This window comes from Equus przewalskii, chromosome 4, assembly GCF_037783145.1.
Source record: "Equus przewalskii isolate Varuska chromosome 4, EquPr2, whole genome shotgun sequence".
In the NCBI taxonomy this organism is placed as follows: domain Eukaryota; kingdom Metazoa; phylum Chordata; class Mammalia; order Perissodactyla; family Equidae; genus Equus; species Equus przewalskii.
In genome coordinates, this window is record NC_091834.1 from 57,365,799 (window position 1) to 57,380,714 (window position 14,916).

A 14,916-nucleotide genomic window follows, 5' to 3' on the forward strand; every position below is an offset into this window, starting at 1 on the left:
CATGTGTTGATTCATCGACCTAAAACCTCAGTAAATTAATAAAGTAATAGTAAAAAGTTATTAATCCATGTGTAGAAAGAGGCTCCAGGGAAGACAAGAGTAGATAGGAGATGGAGGGTGGATAGCAGAGAGAGGAGAGGTAACTGATCTGGGAAAAAGAATGAATTTACAACCCGAGGCAATAAAATGTGAGGCATTTTATCACCGCACAGAACTCCAGAGAGCCTGCACTGGGAGATGCCGGATGCCAGGGGAGGCGGGTGTCAGGCAAGAAGCTTGACAGAGACATTGGCTTAACAGCCCATATTCAGAGGCACTGGGCCTCTTCCCCACCCCACACAGCCAGAGGACTATGTTTCCCAAGCACGCTCCTAAAAGAACTAGGAGATTTAATTTTGGAGAGATTGAATGGAAAGGCTCAACCCAGAGGACACCAGGGTTATAAGAGGGCCAAGGGAGTGAGTATGCACAGCGCTAAAACCAGGGCTATTAAGTGAAAGCCCTCACAGCCAGTGGAACTCTCAGGCCCCTTCCCTCACCCAGATCTTAGAATATCTGCAACCAGAAATATGAAAACAAAGAAAGGAGGGTGAGAGATTCTATACTGGAGACCCAAACAGCCCCAGGGGAATATTTTCTGATAATGATACTTAAGGTTCCCCAACAAAAGGCTGGCTCCCTGTCTGGTCATCTTACAGTGATTCCTACCAATCGACAATTCTTGCCCATGTTTACAGAACTTCAAGTGAGCTTTTCGTGTCTCACTCTTAAATAGGAAAGGACAACCGACACTAGAAGAAAGCCTATGAAAGCTGGAAGTGGAGTGAACGAACAAAGCCACCAGGAGTAAACAGAGCAAATTAAAGGAACCAAAGACATTTTTTTGAAAATCAGTCATTATTATCCTTGGAGAGATAAGAAAGAACAAAATTTGATAGAAAGAGAACAAATGGAAAATAAGAAAGGCTTCTTGGCAATTAAGAATATGATAACAAATTAAAACTCATTCAGAACATTAGAAGATAAAGACAGGAAAATCTTTCAGAAAGCAGAACTAAATGTCTAAGAGTTAGAAAATAGGGAAGAATAGATAAGAAAATAAAGAGATAAGAAAAGATCAATTTGGGAAGTCCAACATCTGAATAATAGGAGTTGCCAAATAGAGATAAGAGAAACGGAGGGGAGAAAATTATCAAATAATAATAGTAATATAATAATAAAAGAAAATTTTCTGGAACTGAAGGAAACATGTCTCCACAGTAATGACCCACTGAGAAGATAGCCTGACAAATGAAAGAATGCTCACAACCAAGGACCATCATTGTGAATTTGAGAACACCAAGACTAAGAAGAGACTTAAATGCTCCCAGAAAGACAATACAGGTCACATAGAAAGCACTGGGTAAAGAATGACATTGCAGGCAGGTAGGATAGTGTAGTAGTTAAGAGCATAGAGCCTGGAGCCAACCACCTGGGCTTGTAACCCAGCTTATTAGTTGCATGACTTTGGGTAAATCACTTGGCCTCTCTTGCCTCAGTTCTCTATCTCTGAAATAGAGATAACAAGAATCCCTCCTTTATATATAGAATAAATATAAAACACTTAAGATAGAGCCTGGCTCATGAAAAATGTTATATACGTGCTAACTTAGTTCTTTCTCCAGACTTCTCAACAGCAACGTCAGAAACTAGAAGACCATGGAGTAATATCTTTAAAAGTTTGAGAAAAAATATTTTCAAATCTAGAATTCTATACCAATTAAGCTACAAACCAAGTGTGAGGACATTTTCAGACGTACGGGATATCCAGAATTTTAGTTCCCTTATATTCCTCTCTCGGGAAGAGACTGTTTGCTTAAACAGAACCAGGAAAGTTGAAGATGTGGAATACGGATAACAGAAGATTGAACACAAAAAAGAGAGAGGAATTTTCTAGATGATAGTAAAGGGAAGACACAGGATGATAACTACGCTACAAGTATTCACTCCTAAAAATGGAGGATAGGAGATTTCAGGAGACAGACCCCTGGGGAAAAAAATGGAATTGACACAATTGAGTACATAAAAAATATTATTGATAGGCATGCAGTAGAGATACAGAGCACTAGGAGGGAGAAAGGAAAGACACAGGAAATCAGGAAGATAAAAAGGTAGGCAGCTTTTAACTCCAGGAAAAACAAAGGATGTATAAGAAAAGGGACATAGTTGTAGTTATTGCTTGCTCAGAAGTAAATAATATCTGTATAGGCAAAATGATGTATATGCTAACTCTTGATTTTCTTGACGACTAAAAATTATCATATAGCTGAGTTTTGGAGATGGGGGAGGGAAAATCATAAGGATGCAGTGGAGAGGGCTCAGTCCTCCTTTACTAAGCTGTTAAAGTCTATAGTCCATATCTAAAACTGAAAATTAAAGAAATAGCAAGATGAGTATGTTATTTCTAAACATGGAGATAAACATCTGGGGATGGAGCCCCAAAGAGTTGAAGGTGATTTTCTCTGAGAAGCGGAACTGGTGGCTTAGGGAGGGATGGGGCAGGAGACTTCTGCTTTTCCATGAAAAGCCTTTTCGTACTATCTGACTTTTTTAAACTACATATATCCATTACTTTGGTAAAAATTAACTTTTAACTTATAAAAAAGAAAGAATAGAGGGAAATAATTCAAAATATTAGTAGTGGTTTTACGTGAATAGTATGACTACAGGTGATTCTAATTTCACTCTGTATTCTTTTCTGTATCATCCAATTTTTCTACAAAGAACGTGTATTACTTTTGGAATTTACAAAGTGTACTTTATTTGTGAAATGAAATAAAAATGAAGAGAAAAGAAAGGTTGTACAGTTTGATGCAGTTTAAAAAAATGATTTTCAAAAAAAGGTAAATCATGACTCCCGTAAAAATATAGAAAAAACACATGGAAGATTAATTAAATAAGAGAACCGGTAAGATATTACAACTGATTCCAAAGAGAAGTTAAAAAACTGCAAACTATAGATGAAGCAAAGAGATGTTGAAATGAACATCTGCATGTGCAAAAAGTAGTCTATCCACAGAGCGATAAGCAATTACACTCTGCACACAAACGATTTGTGTTTTGCTGGACATGACTTATTTGCATTGCTATCAGTTTTCTTTAGGTTTTTTAAGGAGTTGTGAAAGAAGCCTAGTTAAAGATAAACAGGGTGAACATTCCTATAGGATCAGATAATCCCAGCGGTTTTCGCATTCCTTTGAAAGGATATCCAGTAATCGTTTTTGCCCATTTGAAAGCCTCAAATTTTTTCCCTACATGTAGTTAAGGGCTAATTAGTCTATGGAATCTTGTGTCATAGGGTCTCATATGATTATTCAATAGCGGGATGCAAGTTTGGTTTGAGTTCACAGAAGCCAAAGCAAAAACAGAAACTGGTTATAAGTTTATTAGGGTGCCCAGAGGGGCTTAAAATATTTTGAAACTAAAGAAGTTTCATTTCATTTTTAATTGCTGGCAAATTTTTCCTCTGAAGAAAAGAGATCAATTTGCCTTTGTAGGCAGCTCCTTCTGTTTGGGGGAAAATTACCAAAATGATCCCCTTATTTACACAAACGTAAAGCAATACCCATCCATTGTTTTAGAATACCCTATGAGGTTGCCATTAACTTTGAATGCAGTTAGATTACAGCAGTGTGTTTAGTAAGGGAAATTGGGTTCATTTTAAGTAATATCACGTCATTGGAGAGTTGCGGGTTTCTTAAAAGTCCTTTCTACATGGGTTTAAATTAAACCATCTCTGAAAAATAGTTTTGGGGGCAAATGTGTGTCCTTTTGTACAAGTATTTGCTCCTATGAGAGATAAGACTGGACTTTGCCAAGAGGCCTGTCCTTCTGACCTTCTCTCTATGCCAGACTGTGAAAAGAGACTAAACTTATCTGGACTGGACTGACATATACAGTGTTTCTTAAAATGACCAGATTTGGGGAACAATATAATCAATTTTTGGGATTTCCTTATTCAAGCCGGAAAAGCCAGGCCATATCCTACAGGTGCCTATTTCCCTGTTCCTACAGTTGGTCATCCTGAGACAGGAAGGGAGCACACTTCAGCGTAAGCAGAAGGAGCAGAGACGATCAAGTCTTCTGCTTCCCAGAACAAACCTCATGAATTGCGTTCTTTTCCATGTGTATAAGGAAAAATTAGAACTTGAATGTCTATCAGGGAAGGATTGGTTTAAAAATTCAATTATAGTATATCCAAACAGTGGATATTAAAACAAGTAGGTATTAAAACAAGAGTAGAAGGTATATATGAATTGACATGGAAAGTATTTCTCTCACATGAAGAAGATAGACAGAGCTGGTGCAGCAGCTCCAAAACCCAGCCACCTAGTATCTTCCTTACCACCATCCACCATGGATGGTCACGAGATGACAGCTGTTCCTCCAGGATTCACTTCTAAGCTCCAGGCCGGATGAAAAGGGAAGGGCAAAGTACAAAAGGCACAGGGCAGCTGAATCTTCTCTCTTCTCTAACCAGGAAGAGGATAGTATTTCCAGAAGGCCCTTCCCATGTACACTTCTGCTTACATTTCATTGGCCAAAATTGTGTCGTGTGACTGTTGTGACATGGCTAGTTGCAAGGGAACCTGCGCAATTTGGTTTCTCAGTTGAGTACTTTTGCTGCCCTGAATGCAGTCAAGGGGATAGACCAGGTAGCTGGCAGTGTCTGCCCCATGAGTGTATCAAAGACTAAAAGAATGTCACCAAACAGTGAACAGGGTTTGCCTCTAGCGGTAGTACTCTAAGGGATCCATAACCTTCTCTTTGATGTTCTTCTGTACCATTTGGAGCTGTGTCATTCTGTATCATTAGAAATCAGGAACTTCAGGTCCCACCACAGACCTGCTGAATCAGAAATACTGGGACCACTAAACTACTGGCTTTACTGCTTCTTAAAGTGATTCTGAAACTCAAGGAGGATTGAGAAAGAGTGCACTATAGCACTTTAAAAAATCAGCAAAAAGAAAAGATATGTGCATTTTGAGAGGAAAAAATTGTGACAAGTCAAGGACCTCACTCAAGCTAATGTGTGTTTTTCACTGTAAAGCTACAAATATAACCTAATTAATGAATGTGTCAACTGTTTCTTCCTTCTTCTGAATCATTAACATTTATTCTGGCCTTTAGCAGGAAGGGTTTTTCAAAGCTGACATTCAGAAAAAGAAAAAAATGATCAGCCTTGTCTTTTGATTAATTCCTCTACATTTTTCTTGTGCCTCATCTCTCAAATTTACAAAGACTCAATTAGGTTCATGATAAACTTTTTTTAAGTACATAAAAGGAAAAAAGCATATGGAGTTGAAGTGGGGGAAAGGAGAAACAGGTCTCAGGTGGACAAGCTCAGAACCACACGATAAAAGAAAATGGCAACTGCAATCTAGAAACTACCTCCCTTTTCTTATAAATGACGAGTGGGTGGAGAAGGCGAAAGGAAAGGTGATCCCACTTTGACTGGGAAATGAAGTCAACAATGATATTAACTTTTAGGCACTGCCTAATGCCTGATGATAACACCTGTGTCTTTTAGCATCAAAAGGCAGTTTTTTTGATGTTGCATAAACACGATAATAATTTCATTTTCTTCTTCTTGTTAAATGTGTTATCTAGCTTCATTTTAATTGTCAGGGGATATACAAATGAGTATATAAAGTCTTTAGCACCTGAAATGACACCTCATCAAACTGAAAAGAGAAAGTCCCCAGCCACTGTTTCAAGAAAAACATTTTTTTGTTTTTTCTTACAAGAGTTTCATGTCCTTAAGTAAAGTTTGAATTATATCATTGTAACCACAATATGTAAGAAGTTAACAAACCCATTACTCAAATTTTATGAATCAGAAAATATCATTCAGAGAAATGGTATACAAGTGATTTTAAAAGACTAGAATTTCACTTAGAATTTTCATGGCGGATTCCTTCCATTGTGAGATTTCACACTAGGAACTAGGCTCCAAGTCAAAGCACAGATTTCCAGGTAGGACCCCAAGCGCCTGGGAAAAGTCAGCCAACGTGGAGGTGCTCCCGGCTGCTCTTCATGCTGTGTATCTTCTGGGCATCAGTGAATCTTCAATCACCTGGGTGATCACTACGCATACTTCACAAACACAAAGTGCTCTCAGAAAATTCTAGTGTCGAAACATCTTTGTGGAAATTGTGACTTCTAATTCTTGCTTCTTGCCTTCATTTTTCTAAAATAAAATAAAATATTCTCATATGTTCACAGACATTTAGACTACTGAGTGGTATGACTGTCAGTACTCTTAACTATTGTCAAATTTGAGTGGACAGAGGCAAAACAGCCAGGAGGGCTGAGGTTTAATAAAGTGAAAACTAAAGATGTCTCGCTGTAGAGAACCATTTGAATCTCTCCAGTACCAACTGAGAAATATCTAATTACACACTTGTCCCTTTTGCCTTGTAAGTTGTATCTTTTTCTATCTTTTGACTGAATGGATTAATCATTCATGAAGAATCCATCAGTCAGAAGGAAAGATTGAGGAAAAGAAAATCACAGAGGCAAATGCTGTGGTGTTCACACTAACCTTTGAGAAGAACCATTCCAGGGGCAGCCAGTCAAGCTTAATGGTTAAGTATCTGGACTTCGCCATCAAACAGTCATGTGGAGTCAGAGATTTGAACCTCGTGTCTACTAGCTGCTACCTGTAGTGTGACTTTGGGACAATCCATTAGCCCCTCTATACCTCAGTTTCATCTTCTGTAAAATGGGAATAATAAAAATTCCCATCATGTAGGTCAGCTGTGGGGATGAAATGAGATATCATATGCTAAGTTGTGTTAAAATGGTACTTGGTACAGGTCAGCCCTTGATATCAGCTATCATTATTATTATTATGTCTATATAGTTATTTCAATATCAAACATTGCTTTTTAATAAGTGCCATTTAAATGTTGCATTTAAATACTTCACACAATCTCATATTAAATTAAAATCAATTCAATTAGAATTTTTTAAATTCGCTCTCCTCTGGGGCCACTGGAGTCTCTTGAGCATGAACCTATCACCCCCCATTTCTTAGCAGATTTTGTGGAATCTGAGAGACTGAAATACAGCAAAGCAGCAATGGGCAAGTTGGGGAGAGCAGGAAAGGCAAACACCCACTGCGGCAGCCACACCCTAAAGTGACCCAATGAGTCACCTCTGTGTAATTCCCTCCTCTTGAGGGTGGGAGGAAACTGTGGCTTGCTTATGACCAATAGAATATGGCAATAGAATATGTCCCCCCTATGATTGGAGTGAGAAGGAGAGAGAGTGAGAAAGAGAGCATAGGAGAGTGAGCAACTCCAGCTGGAGCTGCAGAGACGCTCCCCTGCGAGCCTTGAAGAACAAACTTCCACCTCGTGGACTGCCTACGGAGAGGATCACGTGGCAGGGAACTGCCGACAGCCTCCAGCTGACAGCCAATAGGAAGCCAGGGCCCTCAGTCACGCAGCCGCAAGGAAGTGAATTGAATTCGTTCTGAATGAGCTTGAAGCAGATCTTTCCCTGAGCCTCCAAAGGAGAATGTCTTCCAGCCAGCACCTTGATTAGAGCTTTGTGAGAACCAATGGGGGACCCAGTTAAGCCGTGCCTGGGCTCCTGACCCATGGAAACTATGAGACAATAAGTGTGTGTTGTTTTAAGTTGCTAAATTTGTGGTAATTTGTTACCCAGCAATAGAAAATAAATACATCTGGCCTTCAACTCTGAGTCCTGTTATACATTAACTTGCGTCCCCTCAAAAGATTTTGAAGTCTTAACCCCCAAGTACCTATGAATGTGACCATAATGCGAAATAGAGTCTTGGTAGATGATCAAGTCAAGATAAGGTCATTAGGGTGAGCCCTAATCCAATTTGACTAGTGTTTTTATAAGAAGGGGAAATTTGCTTATAAACAGACAGACATCTACAGAAGGAAGACAATGTGAAGACACAGGGAGAAGGCGCCCATCTAGAAGCCAAGGAAGGCTGAGGCGACTGAAGCTGGGAGAGCGGTGGAACAGATCGGCCCTCACAGCTCTCAGTAGGAGCCAAGTGTGCTGACACCTTCATTTTGGACTTCCAGACTGCAGAACTGTAAGACAATAAATTTCTGTTGTTTAAGCCACCCAGTTTGTGGTACTTTGTTATGGCAGCCCTAAGAAACTCATGTAGTTCCCAAAAACAAGAAGCTGGAAAGGGCTGCTTTCCAATCATGGATGGGGGAAGACTGGAAAGGTGGATAGAATTCATCCACCCATTCATCCATCCATCCATCCATCCGTTCATTCAATAGACATGGAGCCTTTACTTTGCCAGGTGGTGTGCTAAGCATTCGCTATGTGCCAGGTGGGCACTATGCACTTTGTAGTGGGGTTACAGAGATCAGAGCACAGCTCCTGCCCTCAAGGAGCTCACCATCTAATGCAGAGAGGGTAAGGCAAGCACAATACGGTTTGACACATGCTACAGCAGAGGATGCACATGGTTTTACAGTGCTTAATCCCACTCCAGAGAAGAGGGGTAAAGAAGGCTCCCAAGAAGAGGAAGATGGAACAGAAAGCAAGAAGGAGAAAGGAGAGAGTGGTCCAAAGTAGGGAATCTATGTAAAAAAGGATCAAGGCATAAATCAGCAAAGACATTCCAAGAACTACAGCTCCACATGGCCACAGTGGAGAGTGCTTGTGGGAATGAGGCCAAGCCTGCTGATATGTGCTGTGCTAAAGGGTCTGCACTGTGTTCTGAAAGCTTGGGGAGCCACTGAGGAGCCTTAGGGAAGTCAGTGACATGATCAGATACAGGTAGGATTGTGATAGAGAATCCTGAATCATGGCCACAGCAGACGGGATGGAGAGGTGAAGATGTGTTCAAGAGAAATTCATGAGGCAGAATTGACAGAACATGGTGAGTGGTGGTGTCAGAGGAAAGATGGAAAGAGAGGAGTGCAGAATGATTCCTTATTTCTCTTGGTGACTAAGTAGGTAGTGGTACAGTTGCCCCAAACAAGAGAATACGAGAAGAGGTGAAGGTTGGAGAGAAGATGAGCTCAGTTGCCACCTTGGTGGCCATTTCCTGCCTGCTCCCTTGCTAAGATCACCCCAATTTTGTTCACTCTCCTCTGAGCAGCCATGATTCCAGGGGAGGTTGGACCACTTCTCAGCACCCCGGCAATAAATCTTAGACCTGTTCGATCTAGACCTGCACTGTCCAAGACAGCAGCCGCTGGCCAAACGTGGCTGTTGCTCACTCGAAGTGTGGCTAATCCAAGGTGTGCTGTGAATGTAAAACATACACCAGATTTCAAAGACTTAGTATAAAAACAAGAATGTAAAATATAACCTTAATAATTTGTTGTATTGATTATATGTTGAAATAATAATATTTTGGATATACGCGGTCAATAAAATATGTTATTAGAACTAAAACCACCTGTTTCCATTTTTTTTAATGCGACTGATAGAAAATTTTAAATTATATGTGTGGCTCACATTATATTTTTACTAGGCAGTACAGGTCTAAATCAGTCATGTGGTCTCATTCCATTTGTAGTCAAGGATTTAAGAAGGTATGTATATGTGATGTCATTGTGACCAGTGAAAATGGGGGTCAGTTGCGAGGCTGCTGGAATGGTTTTCCTCTCTCTAAAGGAGGAACGGAAGACAAGAGAGACATTCCTTTTTCTGCCATGGATGTTGTCATCATAGTGTGCTCCCAGGAACAATGGAAGACATTTCGGGACCTTGAAGACCACTGGCTTAAGAAAATAGACCAGACTAAAAAGATAGAGAAAAACTGTGTCCCTGGTGACACAATTGAGCCTCTGAATCCACAGAATTTTTATGTTAAAATTATGTTTTTCATGTTAAATAAACAAGTATATTATTAAAGTCTAATTTAAATGAGTTCCTTGTTACTTGCAGACAGAAGCATTCTGACTGGTCCATCCAGTGGCAACAGTGTCAGAAGGTGCTATCTCTGTGCGTGTTATCCTTCTACTTCATTTATATTCAAGTTTTCCTCTGAAAAAGAAGGGGAAAATTGGAAAAATAGCTGGACAATTCTTTTGTGATCTATTCCAAAATACCATCCTCTTTCGTGTCTGTGGAAAAAAAAATCCTCATTGGCTGAAATCGCCTTGGTAGGATAACACTTTTCCTGATTAATACTCTACTTTTCTTTCTTTTTTTTCAATATGCAAATAAGGATTAGGCCCAGGGCAGGCAATAGAGGACTGATTCATTTCTGTAGTAACACATATGCAGTTACCCTGAGTTCTGTAAATGGTGGGGAGGGAGCCATTTCCTGGCCAGCTGCCAGTCCCCAAGCCACACAGAACATGGTAGTCACTGTCTTTGAAAGCGGCTTTCTGTGGCTTCATGGAGAAGGAGGCTTGGCGTGATAATCACAGTCTGCTGCATTTTTGGAACCAGTATTAAAAATCTAAATTTCACAGATCTTTTCTCTGGTATTTGATTATACGCTAATATGAAGATTTTAGTGTACAAGACTCTGACCCACCAAGCAACTGCTTTATTTATCCGTCCTCCCCAAGGTCTAAATAGAATAAGCAGCCAACACCAGACATGAGAAACACTAGGAACTCTGGTCAACGCATGAAGCGTGTAAGAGAGGCAAGGAAAAGGAAGAAAGTTTTCAAAGCAGTGTTGGCTGCAGAGAAATTCATGAGAGCGAAGTGGCAGAGAGAAAACAGAAAGGTGTGGGAATGTAGTGTTGGAGCTGAAAGGGACCTTTGAGCTCATTCGGTCCAACCCTTTCCCTTAAACATGAGGTAATGGGGCCCAGAGAGGTGCTCTTGGCTCCTTCCTACTTTCCTTCTACATGCACTGAACGCTGGCCCTGGACTGTCCTCTCCAACCACAGGGCTGCAAGGATGGGGAGCCACAGGCAGCCCGCCCTCCTGGGGCCTCAATGCCAGCTGTTACAGTCAAGATCAGACCCAAGTTAGGGTGATTTTGGTTTTTTCCTCATTTTGTTTTGTTTCTTCCCTGCGAAGCCACTGCCTCCCTCTTTCCCAGATATGAATCAGTACTGGCTCTCAGACTAGTTCTGCTTTATGTCTGTGTGGGGTAGGGGGGGTTGGTCACCACTAGATTAAGAAAATAAAGCAGTAAATTTTTGCTCAGATATTATTCTGGGAAAGCTCACTCTTCCTCTTTCTCTCTCCCTTTCCCTCCTTCCTTTCCTTTCTCCATCCTTCCTTCCTTCTCTCCTTTCCTTCCTTCTTTGCTTCTTTCTTTGCAACATACATTATTTCCTTGAGCAGATTTATTTACCATCTTTAGCAGTCTTCCTGCTCTTGAGAATGACAAAGAAATTTCTTGGTTGGAATCATGATCCAAACAGGACTACCACAGCTTAGGATTCAAGGGAAGAGCGCCCCCAGGGACCCGTATCTCACTCTTGTCTGAAATTTTTACTTCAAAAGTAGCTATCCTTTGGAGAAATGGAAACCAGACAAGTATGCTTCCTTTCCCCTTCCTGGAGCCTGGAATGATAGATTGAAGTTAGAATAGCTGAAGGGGAGAAAGACCCAGCACAGTTAGAATAACATCCAGAAGACGGGCCAAGAGGAAGGTGACCTGTGGTGAAGGACTCCTTCCCCATTCTCCTTCCTGACCGCCCCTCTCCCCCAGTCCTAGCCCCAACCAACAACAAAGGCAGTTCTGGAACCCAGGCAGGAACACCTGGCCCGGAGGCCAGCAGAAGAGCGGTGGCAGGAGGGTTGGGCTGGGCAGGGACACAGCCAGTGAATGAGGGAGGACGGAAGGGACAAACAGGAGGGGAGAAGAGAGAAGGAATGTTTCCTTCAAGAAGCTGCAGGGAATCATCCTGGATCCTCAGTGCACCCGCTCACCACACTGTTCCCCAGCAGTCCTGTTGGCTCTTCGACATATTCCAAATCCATCAGCCTCTTCCCCCACCCTCGTGCCCTCCACCATCATCCTCCAGTAGGGACACAGCCTCCTAAAAGGCCTCTGAGCTTCCACTCTCCTCCTCCTTAAAATACATTCTCCCTGGAGCAGCCAGACTGATCCTTTAAATCCATAAATCAAGTTGTAAAAGCCCCTGGGGGCTTTCCTTCCCCAGCACCAACAATGCTCCCTGTGATATGGCCCCCTGAGTTCCTCCCCAACCTTATATGTTACCACTTGCTCCCTACCTCACTAATGCAGCCACACTGGCCTCCTTTCTGTTCTTCACACATCCCATCACATTCTTGCTTCAAGGCCTTTCCACTTGCTCTTCCCTCTGCCCGATTGCTCTCTCTTCAGTACCTGCCACGGCTGTCTCTTCCTCATCCTTCAAGCCTCAGATCAGTGTAAACGCTCCCAGGTGGCATTCTCTGACCACCTGGACCAGCCTCACTCTTCTTCATTATCTTTATATCACTTGTCATCATTTGAAGTCATCTTGCTGATTCCTTTCTTTCTTTCTTTTCTAATACCTGTGTGTGTGTGTGTGTGTGTGTGTGTGAGGAAGATTGTCCCTGAGCTAACATCTGTGCCAATCTTCCTCTATTTTGTACGTGGGACACCTGGCACAGCATGGCTTGATAAGCCATGTGTAGGCCCATGCCGGGGATCCAAACCTGCAAACCCTGGGCTGCCGAAGCACGGTGTGCAGACTTAACCACTATGTCACTGGCCCAGCCCCTTAATACCTACTTTTAAAACCTAGAAAGTTGTAGAATAGTGTGGTGATTGTGCCTATCTAGTTTAGGGCTGACTCCACAGATTCTAGAACAGAGCTTGGCACAGAGTAAATGCTCCATAAGTGTTTGTTGAATAAATGAGTGAGAGAGTGAATGAAGAAATGTGGGGTGGTCTCGAGAGTCCAGAATAAAGGCCCTAAACTAGGGTTGTCAGATTTTGCAAATACAAATACAGAGCACCCAATCACATTTGAATTTCAGATAAACAGTGAATGCATGCAATACTAAATTAGCACATGGCCCAAACATGCCATGCATTCATTCTTTACCTGAAATTCTGGGTATCACACATTATATATGGCAGCTCCATGCCACAATCATTGAGGAGCTTGCATGAACTGAACAGAGCAAAGGAGACCCTCTCAAATCTCTGCCTTGGAGACCCTTATGGGTTGGAATAGGCATGAGCTGACATACAGAGTTCTTTTGCTCTTTTTTCTTGACTTGAGTGTGTATGTACTATTTGACTAATGGTAAGATGGTTTTGGTAATGGATTTATCGCCCTTTCCTTCCACCCCCCGAGGGGGCAGAACAGAATACAGACCAGTGAACAATAGAGCGAGGGAGCAGACAGAGCGACAAGAAGGTGTGGCTTGCTTCATATTGACAACCCCAGGAGACCTTCTGCTAAAAGAGGGCAGTCCTTGCTCAAACTCCTTCTTTTCTCACAAAAGAGAGAATTCCTGAAGGCGATTTTTTTTTTTTGAAAAAATGGAACAATTAAATAAGTTAAATTTTTTCTTGGACTTTGTGATTAAAAGAAAAGTTCACATTTCTCACAAAAACATTTTCAGTTCTTTCAGTCTCAAAAAATACCAAACTTTAGGAGGAAATAAAATTACGTATATTCCAGTATTATCCCCTTGTGTCCATAAAATGGTTTCAGATGTGAAAAGTGCATTTAAAAAGATGCATATATTTCAAAAATTCCAGTCCAAAGAATAATTTTTTCCCCGTGGCTTCAAAATGTCTAGAAATTGTATGGGTCTGCTGGAAAGTGGTCCAGTGGCATGGCCTCCAGGAGGTTGTAGAAAGGCCCTCAGGGTGAAAGGGGCCATCACGGACGGGAGACATTTTTGCACATGGAATACGTTTGGTCAAGTCTCTTCACATTTGGAAGGAAAGCAAAGCACAAGACACTCTGCTTTGCACGGTTTACAGCGTTGCAATGCATTGAGTTCCTTCCTAGAGCTGTAAGCACTTGATCTGGAGGAAACCCAGAGTCTTCGTATGCCTTAACAGAGCTCACATAACTGAAAAGTACCTTTAATTAGTGCAAAATAGAATACTGTTAAATATATACCTGTAAGCATTTTGTTTTGATTTGTTTTTGAAGCAAACAGGGCTGCTAATTAACAACGGAGATTGTTCCTTAGATGGATCCAGCCGTTTCCAAGGACCTTGGAACAATTCATACACTTTGTCTCATTTTCTTCACGGTAACTTTTGATTTTGGTATTGATATTCCCTCCTTGCAATGTTATGGATGGGATGGGTGCCTGAAAAATTTCGTGATCTAGAGCCAGTTAGAAGAAGAAAGTCTCCTCTTCCCCATAATCACCTGTTAGATGGAAACCAATTCAATACTTCAGGTCAGCTGGGAAATAAGGGAGCTACAAAGGGGATAACACTCATTCTGTTTACCTATCAACCACGTCCAACATCTGCCCTTTCCCCATCAACGGCATTGTTATACATTTTATATTTATTTTTACTTATGCACCTCATTCCAAAAAGGATCTATGGTAGTTGTTGAACATACGAGGAAAAAATACATAAAATATACAAAGATATAAAAAAGCATCCAATACTTTTTTGTTCTGAGATCTAAGTACATAGAGTTTTCTAGAACAGAGGCTTAGTGAAGAGTCAACCTATTAAACACCAAATTAGTACACTGCTCAGTATTGCGATTAGGGACCTCAAAAATCGGGACTTGAGGTGTTGGCTGAATAAAAGAATGATGCAAGCAGAGATTGGACACATCCCTAAAAATAAGGCTTTACAAATATATGCAGACACGTACTGTGTCTTCATTGCAACAGAGATGTGCACAGTTTCTGCTCCACAATTGCACAGATAATCGGGCTGGAGCTTTTGTACTGGGATTCCTGGTAAAGCTGGTTGTCACCATTAACTCATCTCAGTTTTCTCATAACATCT

The 14,916-nt window shown here is 41.3% G+C and overlaps 1 long non-coding RNA gene across 1 annotated transcript in view; it reads right to left on the reverse strand.

Moving 5' to 3' along the window:
- Nucleotides 1-2,775: 2,775 nt before the first annotated feature.
- Nucleotides 2,776-14,916, reverse strand: part of LOC103552130 (uncharacterized) — a 49,933-nt gene continuing 37,792 nt past the window's right edge. Inside the window, exon 4 of the long non-coding RNA XR_545170.2 lies at nt 2,776-6,229. This is a non-coding gene — a long non-coding RNA (uncharacterized lncRNA). The remainder of the gene's footprint in view (nt 6,230-14,916) is intronic.